This window comes from Egretta garzetta, unplaced genomic scaffold (assembly GCF_000687185.1).
Source record: "Egretta garzetta isolate BGI_Z169 unplaced genomic scaffold, ASM68718v1 scaffold117, whole genome shotgun sequence".
Lineage (NCBI taxonomy): Eukaryota > Metazoa > Chordata > Aves > Pelecaniformes > Ardeidae > Egretta > Egretta garzetta.
This window is the reverse complement of record NW_009260479.1, coordinates 2,008,625-2,019,156: the sequence shown is the minus strand read 5'-3', so window position 1 is coordinate 2,019,156 and position 10,532 is coordinate 2,008,625.

The following is a 10,532-nucleotide window of genomic DNA, read 5'->3' as shown; positions in this document are numbered from 1 at the left end:
AGGCGGCGGGGCGGGAGGCTCCCTTCACCTTGTTCTGAGGCACCCGCGCCGTTCCGTGGCCGCCTGTCACCAGAGCTCACTTTCTGCTGAATTTGTGGTTTGTTTTTGTTTTTTTTTTTAATCTCCATAATCTCTTCATCTTCCACATAACAGCAGCTGGGAGCCACCTCACAGAAGCGCAGCCCCATTTGTGCCGCCGTGGGGTACAGCCATGGTGAAGCCCCCACAAGGAGCACAGCTCACCCGGCTCTGACCATTAATATTGATTACTATTTATCCTCTAAGTGCAGAGGCTGTGATATGGCCACACCCTCGCCTGCTAGCGTGCGAGCCAGCTTTGCGGATAGCTTGCTCACCTGTGGACTAACCAAAGGTGAGCTGTAGATTAGCAATAATTAATTTCTTTTGACTTCCAGCACGGACAGCAGCAGCCAAAGTGAAAAGGCTTGCCTCATCCTATAGTTTCCGTAAGTCGACGTTGGACACCAGTGATCACTCATCCCTTACTCTCTGAATTGTCCCTCAGGATCCTCTTTCTTCATTTAACAACTCTCATAATAAGAGGAAATGCAAAAAAAACCTCAAAACCCTGCTTGGCTCCCTGGCAGAGGTCTCCAGCTGCGTGCTCCCCTTGTGTAACTCCACAGGTTCTCCTGGGGTGGGAGAGGATGGGGAAGGGGTTAACGTGTTGCAGCAAGGAGTTCATAATGATTGGGGATGCTGGTTTACAGAAATGAACTGCTGCAGCTCATGTAGGTACCTGAATTGCTGAAGTGGAGCTTTTGGTGGAGCCACGCGGACTCTTAGATGCTCACCAGAGATTAAATGTGGTACCCAAACCTCAGTGGGTCCTGAGGAGTCCTGGCTTTATTTCCTCCAGGCTTGCAGGTCCTCTGCATGCAGTCTGCATTGACTGGCTGTGGGCAGCGGTGCCAATTCCCCGTGTGACCCACATATGACACATCATCTCCTGATTCCCTTTCTGTGCAACAAGGGCTCCTTTTCCTGGCTCAGCAGACTGAGCTGCAAGAACCAGTGACTCATCTCAGAGGGCTCATGTTTGGTGAAAGAAAAGTAGAGCCAAAACTTTGGCTAGCACTCAAGGAAAACACCGTTGTCAGCTTGCAATGCATATGCTATAGAAGCAAACACCTCTCTTTATTGTGTTAGAAATGGAGGGATTTTACGAATCCAGTTTATAAACTGTCCCTGTTTGCCTTTGCCTTCATTTGGACAAGGACAAACAGTGCAGTTGGCTTCACTTCTGTTTGCAGTCAGGTTTCTCCCACAATGTCTTGGCTGACATTAAGCTGGGCCAAGTCTGGCAATAATGACATCCTCTTGTAGCTTACTCATAGCTGCTAGACAGCCACCCACTTGCACTGCAATTTAAAGAGGTCTTATTTAATCGGTGTGCAAGAGAGAGGTGCCCTACTGCCTGAAAAGAGTTTGTTTCCCATTGGCAAGGAAGGCTGATTTCCACTAAACAGAAACCTCTGCAACATAAATGGAGAAAAGGTTTGAAACTCTCAATATGCCAATGAGGAAACAAAAGTGGGTTTAAAAGCAAGTGAATCTCTGCCAGTTTTCTATTTGCATAGATGTAAAGGATGCAAAGTGTCCAACATTGCGGTGGTGGCAAGGGCACCATGACAGACTCAGTACCTACATGGCTGTTAAATGTCACAGGCTAGGCAGCAAGAGCAGGCAGCAAAACCAGAGGTCTGTAAAGGACACAGTGTTTGCTCAGGCCAGAACCCAGACCTCCTTACATCCAACATTGTACCCTTTCTGTCACATGCTTGGGGGGCAGTTTTATTTTCTTTGCACTCTTGCAGGAGAGTACAAACCCTGTTGCGCACTCAAGCCAGTGCTTTCTAAAATAGTACTGACTGATTGCATCCATTCTGTAGTCTACCCTGATAACAAAGAATGATAGTTTTTACTTACACAGTTGTTTCTCCTTAGATTCTGCATGTATGTCTGCTCAGTCCTTGCTCCTGTGAAACCTTGTGAAATCATCCTCTGAAAATACGTGTTACGGGGGTGTTTAGGAAAAGTGGTGGTGAGGAGTACTTTGTTCCAAAATTAGAAAACGGGAGACCTGGCATTGTGAACTGTGGGCTCTCCAGTCTCCTTGCCTGGATTTTCCATCCAGATGAACACAGTCAAGAAGAACAAAAGCTTTGTTTTTTTTCCACTGACACCTGTCTTTTTACTCCAAGATGGTGTTCCAGCTTTCCATTCTCCCTTTGGGAAGCAGAGAAGTTTTGCCAACAGGCACTGCAATACCAGCAATCTCCGTGCTAGTATGGAGGGGAACAAGCTTTCTACTGTCATGCTTTGTTAAGCATCCTCCAAGAAATGGCTTCCTTCCTGGAGCCCTGAAGTTGTTAGTTAATTCATAGGACTTGGCGGGGAGGGGGTGGAGGTCTGTGAACTTGGATGAAGTTATACAGGGGAGCTGTCATAAAAGAATTGGATAGGCCAGACTATCCAGGCCTAGGGGAAACCTAGGGACCAGGCTAGAGATTATCTTGCAATTGCTTCTTGCAACATGAACAGTGGCATGCAATCCCTCTGGTTCTCAGAGACAACCTCATGGGATACCAGGTCTTGGACAGATGCCAGCTCCCAAGTCAATAAACACTTAGCGGTCCTCTTCCCTTTGCTGCTTTGGGTGTCCTTTTTCACTCATGAAAGCCATTTATCATCTCTTGTTTGCTCCTGGAGTTGAGCGTTACAGTCAGAAATGTCTGTTGTACCCATCTGGGATGACAGAGCCATAGAATTGCGCCTCATCGCTCCTGCAGTAAGCTCTCCTTTTATGGCTTATGCAGAGCAAATCTGTTAGAAAGACAGTCAGTTTTGTGATGGAGGAACTGGAGATGGGCCAAGCTTTCCAGCTAGCTCGCTGTGATGGAAGTTCAACAACATACAAACACAACATTTTTGTTTTCCTAGACAGAAACAGTCTGCGATGAAGCACTGAGGCAAGAGAAGTCTTCCTCCCATTGAACAAGAACAGTGTTTAAGGCAGCAGATACAGCAGCAGCAGGTCCACCCACGCACTGAGCAGCACTGCAAGCAAGAAGGTAGGAGGTGACTATCACACATTGGCTGTGTGCTCTTTTCAGAAGTTTTGATTATTTTAAAGGCTTGCACTTGATGATCTTTCCCCAGGACATGAAAGCTTTCATCCAAGGGACAGTTTGCCTCCAACACTGCTGTGTCATTGCATCACTGTTTTCAGTCTTTGACATGTCACCCGTTGATGTCCATGTTCATAAGCATCTGTGCCCAGCTTCACTAATGATGCATGCCATCATCTTCATTCAGAGAGTGTTTCACACGTTTAAAGTAACAAAGTGTCCTGAATAACTCTCTCTCTCTCATTTTGGAAGCAACTCCCAACTGTTTCTTCTTTTAAGTCTCTGTGAGAATGATGCCTTTGCATGTAGCTTGTCATGCATGAAAAGTTTGACATCATTATTTGATGTGTTACTGAGTCTCCCTCTGAGCCTTTTACAGAATCATGAATTGTGTCATCATTAGCTGTTTTCATAAAAGCATAAAACCTCCATGATCAACAAACAGCACAGCACTGCTCAGAGACAGACTATAGCGGTTCTGTTACCAGTCCTGCTATGTCCAAGCATCTACTCTAACATCTCTGACTACGACAAGTACAATCTCATTTTCTTGGATTTGAGTAGCATGCTAAATCCTGTCCACCAGCATGAAACACCCCTTTCTTTTCATACATATCTGATACTCTACCTAGAACTACCTGTCAGCTTTCTGAACCATTGGTAATAGCGGCAACCTGCCTTTAATGCTGAGACCTCCCATTGCAGAGACAATGCTTTGATGTTTTCACTGCAAAAGACCTGGCACTCTCTTCTGTGGTGGAAGCAGAAGGACACAGCCCTGTTCAGAGTTCCGTTCACTGCCTGCATAAATGAAGCCACTCTTCTTACTGGTCAGAGACTTTTCCCTGGTGTCATTTGTCATGCCTTCTGGTCTGGAGGGGTCTTGCCATCAGGTACTGTGCTGGGACCATCTGGCCTTGGTTCTGCTATGATCATTCTTGTAGGAAAACATCCAGCCTGGTTGCTCTTTGTAGTTCAGCTTGTGACCACTATTCATTAAATCTGTCGTTTCCTCTTCTGCCTTTCAGCGATATTTCCTCCATCAGGAACCTAATGACCCTCTGCAAGCTCTCATCCCCTTACAATTACTGGACCTGTCGGAGGTTTGCCAAGTGGCTTAAATACTGTTTAGCATCTACTGTCAGCTACTGCTTATGGCTGTCATACAGGTTTGCAACACACTCTCACCTGACTTATATTATGCCCTCAAAATACTAGAAAAAATATCTACCCAGGTAAAGGATCAGACATGCATAACTGCAACTAAAGTAGCTTAGTATCAGCTAAGTGTACTCACAGCCCTGGCTGATGTAATTCAACATGGCTTCAGTGGAGCTAACCAAGGATTTGCTTCAACCCTCAGCTGACTGAAAATGTCGGCTCGAAAGGCTTTTAAAGCAAAAAAAGGAGTTGTGGTTTTGTGGTCGCAACTAGACCTGGGAACATCATGACTGTTGTGTTCTGATCCATGCTTCTCCCTGTGTTCTTGGAACGGATCATTTCAACCCTCTATCTACAGCAGAATTTATTCTGCTGTAAAATGGATGTAACATCACTTCCCTATGGCACAGGGCACTTTGAGTGTTGGCTGTTTTCATAGTAAAGACCCATCTCTAACGATGCTAATAAAAGCACAGAATATTCTAGACAATAACATTTATAGAAGGATACAGTCATGTCATCTTAAATGCTTAAAAACAGAGATCCAAATGTCAAAATCCACTGGGTTAAATCAATAGTTGCTAGGCCATTTCTGACATGCAGGCTGTGATGCAAGGACAAGAACTGCAGCCTAGGTGAGTCTCGAGTCTGCCCAGCTCAACAACATGTCCACAGCAGATACGAGCACCATCTGGGACAGAGGAAGACGTTAGAGTCCTGTCATGGATGCTGAGGAATAGCTGTCCTATACAGCATTTTCTTCTTCACATCCCCACTGGATAGAGGTTAGTTCACGTAGAGTTTTGTTTTAAGGAAGCAGTAGTACTCAGTATTTCTCGAAATCATATAAACACTTTTTCTGGGTAATCATTCTCAGAAGGAAATGCCTTTATAAGGGTCCCTGTATAGGTTCTACATCTAATAGAATTTTCTCTTGGAGACAAACCCCAAGGTCATCATGGTCCTGCAGCCAGTACGGTTCTTTGCTGGAGACGGGAGGAACCAACACTGACCAAGGATGTGAAGCGTTGGCCTGGGGGCTCTGGATAGAGAGCTTGGTCCTGATCCTGCAGCCGACACTGGCATCTTGGTTTGGCCATGTGTTGCCAGGGAGAATGGCAAACGAATGGAAACCAAAAAAGAGTTGAGAAAAAAGCCTTCACTTTCTCCACTCCTACCCAAATCGTATTTACTGTGATCCCTACCAAATTATACCCAAAATAGCTTTTCTCTGTTGCTATTTAGCCATTTAGGTCAGATCTACCAGCTGCATTAACTTGCCCCTATTGTACTATTGCAGTTGGATTGTTGCCATCCTCCCCCCATGGGTTTTCTACAGATCTATATTTCAAAGTTATGACCCTTGCAAAGCTCTGCTGTCTGAGTTCAGACAAGCTAAAAAAAATTAGTCATGTTTCCTCTAGTCCTGCTGCTTTACTAGGCTTCCTATTTGCAATCAAATTATTTTTAATTTTGACCATGTTCCTATTGTTTGCCAGCAAGATAATAATCTTATCTCGCTGCCGGGATATTTCTCTCCTTTCTCATGTAGTTTCAGATGGATTAAATAAATACCCCCTACACAAAGTACACCAAGCTGGGCAAAAGGGCATTTCACCATTGCTGGCTGATCTGAAATTTAGGAAATGTCTCCTTTTTGGAAAAAATAAGATTGGAAGGACTCAGACATGCCATAATGGCAGCCATGCTAATTGTACATGCTCAGTTAATTTTTACCCATCTCAGAGTAGCTTTATGGAAACATGTGGGTGATGTTAGAAATTAGTGACTGACACTGGCTTGGCCTACCAGTGCCAAACAAGGGCCACAGATGACAGGTATCTGAATTTTTGGTAAGGGAGAAGCCAAAAAACTTCTGAGTGGTCCTGTGGGACCCTTTTGCTCCTTCCCATCCCTGGAAGCATTCAAGGCCAGGTTGGACGGGGCTCTGAGCAACCTGATCTAGTTAGCAGTGTCCCTGCTCCCTGCGGGGGGGCTGGACTAGATGACCTCTAGGGGTCCCTTCGACCCAAAACGTTCTATGATTCTATGATTCTTCCAAGGTGAAACTATATTAGCTCCATGCAGGGAACAGGGTATCCCCCACTGTGCCATCCATCCGATGAGAAGGCTTTTTCGTTTTTCTCATGGATGCTCTTTTCCCCCTCTACGTGTCTGGAGATCATATCAAAGGGACTTAAATGGGGGCGGGTCAGTTCACTGCATTTTGAGGTCTGATTTTGAGTCCTTTTCAAGGGAAAGATAAATGCCCAGCAAAGCTGAGCAACCTGGCTGCCAGCTCAGAGCAAAAGGAATGGGAGGATCAGGTACCTCTTATTAGTTTTCCAGTTTCTCCAGTATCCCCTCCGTGGAGGAACAGGCTTGTTAACACGCAAATGACAGTTGCGCAATGGAAAGTAGTATGGGCAAGCTTGAAACCAAACCGCTCTGTTTTGTGTTTTGTAACCTTCACCCATATACACTTTCCTACTGCTGGATGCTGAGTGGTTTACCTCCAGCTTCCTAATTATCGAAGCGACACTGCTCTATTTTACTGCAGATGAGGAAATGAGGACATATGGCTTTTGTGATAAGAGATTTATGTGAGCTGTCTGTGCAACAGTGCTGCAACTTTCTATACAAGTCCATTTATAAAACAAAACATGTGTAAACAGTCAGGTTTTGATTGTTTTGGTGATTTCTTCCCCCTCGTGACAGATGTAAGGGAAAAACTGTGGGTTTCCACTTGATGTGTGCAGATAAGTTTATGGCCAATGGGAGAGATCCCAGTTGTGGTAAATCAGTCTCTACTTCCTTTGATTTCTGTCACCTAAAATCCAGCTCCACGTGGGTGGATGGGAAGAAATCCAAAGAAACTTGGGCTCAGTGGCTACTCGTACATGATTCCTTTTCAGCTGTAGGAGCACAAATAAACCTGAAAGGTTCCCTGGTAGGAACTTCTTTGTCAAGAATACAGTAAGGAGTGCAGAATACCAATTGAAATGGCAGCTGTAATCCAGTGATTGTAATGGGTGGCTTTGACTACACCGCTGTAGATTAGTTACCTTTCCAATCAGGAGAGGGATTAGAGAAATAGGGTCATTTCTCAAGGAGCAAAACCTTATTGATGTCAGTGGCGACAAAGAACAGGGCAGGCTGGATACACACACCTAAACCCACATCTGGACCATGCTCTTTCAGTCCTTCTCTTATGCCTTAGATTCTACCTAAAAGGAGCCGTTGCAGGGTGGAGAATCTTGATTCTTTTCAGGAAAATCATCAAGATTTTCTCTGAACTTTCTGGGAAGGTGGGGTGGAAATGCAGGACGTCCCCTGCGAATTTTGGCTTGCTTGCAGTTTCAGCTGTGAACGCCACAAGGACAGTATTTCCTCTGCTATTTTCCACAATATTCATGCACCAGATGAGCCCATAAATATTCTGGCATACTTCTGACCTTACCTGAGAAAGTCTAAACTGGGTCTGTTTGCAGACAGCTAGTATAACTCTCCAGAGCTTTTCAGCTCCATACCTTTCACCAGCACGATATACAGTCACCTTGGAAATACTGTTTGGAGGACACAAGTTCCACGCTCCATGTGTACGTGAAAAATGATCACAGAGAAATGCTCTCCAATGATGTTTGCTTAACAACCCATCCAGAAATCAGATCCTCTTCACTTTCACTTTGTCCTTTTTAGAGATGGTTTTCCCTCTGTTTGGGCAGAGAAGGTGAGTCACGGAACAAAGACATCATAGAAAGTTACATTCAGCCATAGAAGTGCATGCAGAGACTACCAGGAAAAAAAAATTCATTCACACAAGTCAATCTCACTGTAGTCACACCTAGCTCATTTGAAATAAGAGTTAAAATCTGTGGCTTTTGGTTGATTGACACTGCTGGCTTCTGCATGATGCTACCTTCCTCCACGTGTCACACTCAGCCTTCAGCGTTTGTTTCTTAAGATCTGAAAAACCTCTCCTTTCAGCTGCATATGGCTGGCTGGCTGGACACAAACACTGCCACAGAGAGGGCTGGGGGGCAGCCCTTTGCTCTGATGCCTTCACAGAACAACTTCCTACGCCCGCCAAGACGGGGTGTTGCAGTATTCCCAAGCGGTCGATGGGCGACAGTGCATGGAGAGTGCTTCTCTGCTCTTAGGTCTTCATGCCCTGAACCCTCTCCTCTAGAATGAGGCCCATGCATTTTATCTTCAAGTACAGGACTCACCCTTTCCTTTTAAAATACAGTTGCTGCTGCTGCTGCCACCTGCCTTTTACACTGGAGTGGATGCTAGAAATATCCTGTACACGGAGCCTGGGAAGGAGCCCAGGATTTCCTCCCCAGCCTGAGGGGGTATAAACCCAAGCTCTAACCCATGAAGTTAATCTGTTGTGTGGGCAAGGAGGCATTACCAGCTGTTTGTGAGAAAGAGTTTTCTGCCATGGCAGAGGAAAGGTTTCAAAACCTATCGAGCTGGAGAGATCACTTGTTTGCTTTTGCCTGGTTGTGAGGGCTTCCGTACAGCAGATCTCAGCGTCTGCCCCGCACAGCGTATGGTCATATCAGTCAGGGAACATTTCACGTAACAGGAGAGGAAGAGAAAGGTAGCTGGGAAGCATGCGGCCCCTCAGCAACAGGGATCTGAACCTGCCTCTCACCCTTCTCAACCCCTCCACACGGTGGTTATTGCAAAATGGAAGCGGAGATAAAGATGAAGTGCCATCCCCAAGTGTCTGTCCCCAACAAAACTCTGCATACGTTCAGGCACGTTCTGGGAACAGCACAAATGCGTCAAGCCGTGGTGTGGTCTGTGGGTCCTGAACACATGAGAAATGAGGGAACATTTAAGCAAAATAAATGTGGCTTCTCTGTGGGTAGAATCACTAAGATGGGCATAGGGTAACTCTAGCCCTCTTTTTCCACATGCTTTCCCACAGCGAACAGCAGACCTCCGATCAGTCTTGAGTGAGGAGAAGCTGCAGATCGACACAGATCAGCCAAACCCAGGCATGGCCATGCAGAGGTTTGGCTGGTGTCTACGTGCTGAAATCCCACCTAAGCCCATTACCAACTCCAGCCTTCTGCTGTGAAGCAACACACATTTTCTGAGTGAGTAATTGGTTTCCTTTGTTTATTACACTGAGATGGTATCATTCCTTTACAGTTTGCAATCTAAGTATAGGAATGATTTCACCCACCATCGATACGCAGCCTCTCGATGGGAGAGAAAGCCTGACAGACATCTCACAGCACACAACAACTTTATGCTGCAGTTCAGGACAGGAAACAAGAAAGGATATTATATCAAACAGAAGGCATGGGAGAATTTCAGGTTAGATGGAGCATATTTAAGTCACAGAAGAATTGGGTCGGTGCTCTGGGACCTGTGTTCACTTCCTGCAGGAACCCTAATGTAGCTCAAAATAGTACCAGTTAGGTAAAAGCCAAATATCTTCCCCTTCTTCTCCCCACAGCAAATACTAATGCTTATGTCATTAAAGGAGAAGTATAAATAGAACAGCCCAGGGCGAAGTTCCTGGTCTGTAGATGAACCATCAGCTTTTCTTGTAGCTCACTATTACCCGCTTGTGCCATCAAACCTTTCACTGAAGACATTATCAGGATGAAATAGTCCTTCATATCCACCCCAATAAGTATAGCAGTCAACTAAGAATCAGAGCACACGTCTCTACAGTGCTTTATGTGTGGCATGGTCTTCATCTCACCAACCGGCACATACACCAGCACGGCGTGGGACAGCATGTTTCCTAATGGCAGTTTGAGTGTGGCATGGTCTTCATCTCACCAACCGGCACAGCATGGGACAGCATGTTTCCTAATGGCAGTTTGGATGCTGTTTTGGAAAAGAAGGGAGAACTTGACTGTAGGGGTATAAGGTACGCGATGCCTGTTGTCCTCAAGGACAGAGGATAGCCCCACATCTATTTTATTTCCCCAGACGGAGCCACTACAACCACGTCTGCAACACACTGGTTTTACCAATGCTCTCCACTGTGTCTACCAGGTTTTCATTCCAAAATTTGGAGAAGGCTGCCAGCCAGTGTTCGTAGGAGAACACGTGAAGCCACGCGCAGAGCCACACACCTCCATCCGTTCTCCTGCCAGGCTTTGTAAATGTTTTTGAGAGCAACTGGAGGAGGCAGAATATGGGGGCAGATCCTTAGCACGCCCGTCAGCGGAGAGCTGTTGACATCAC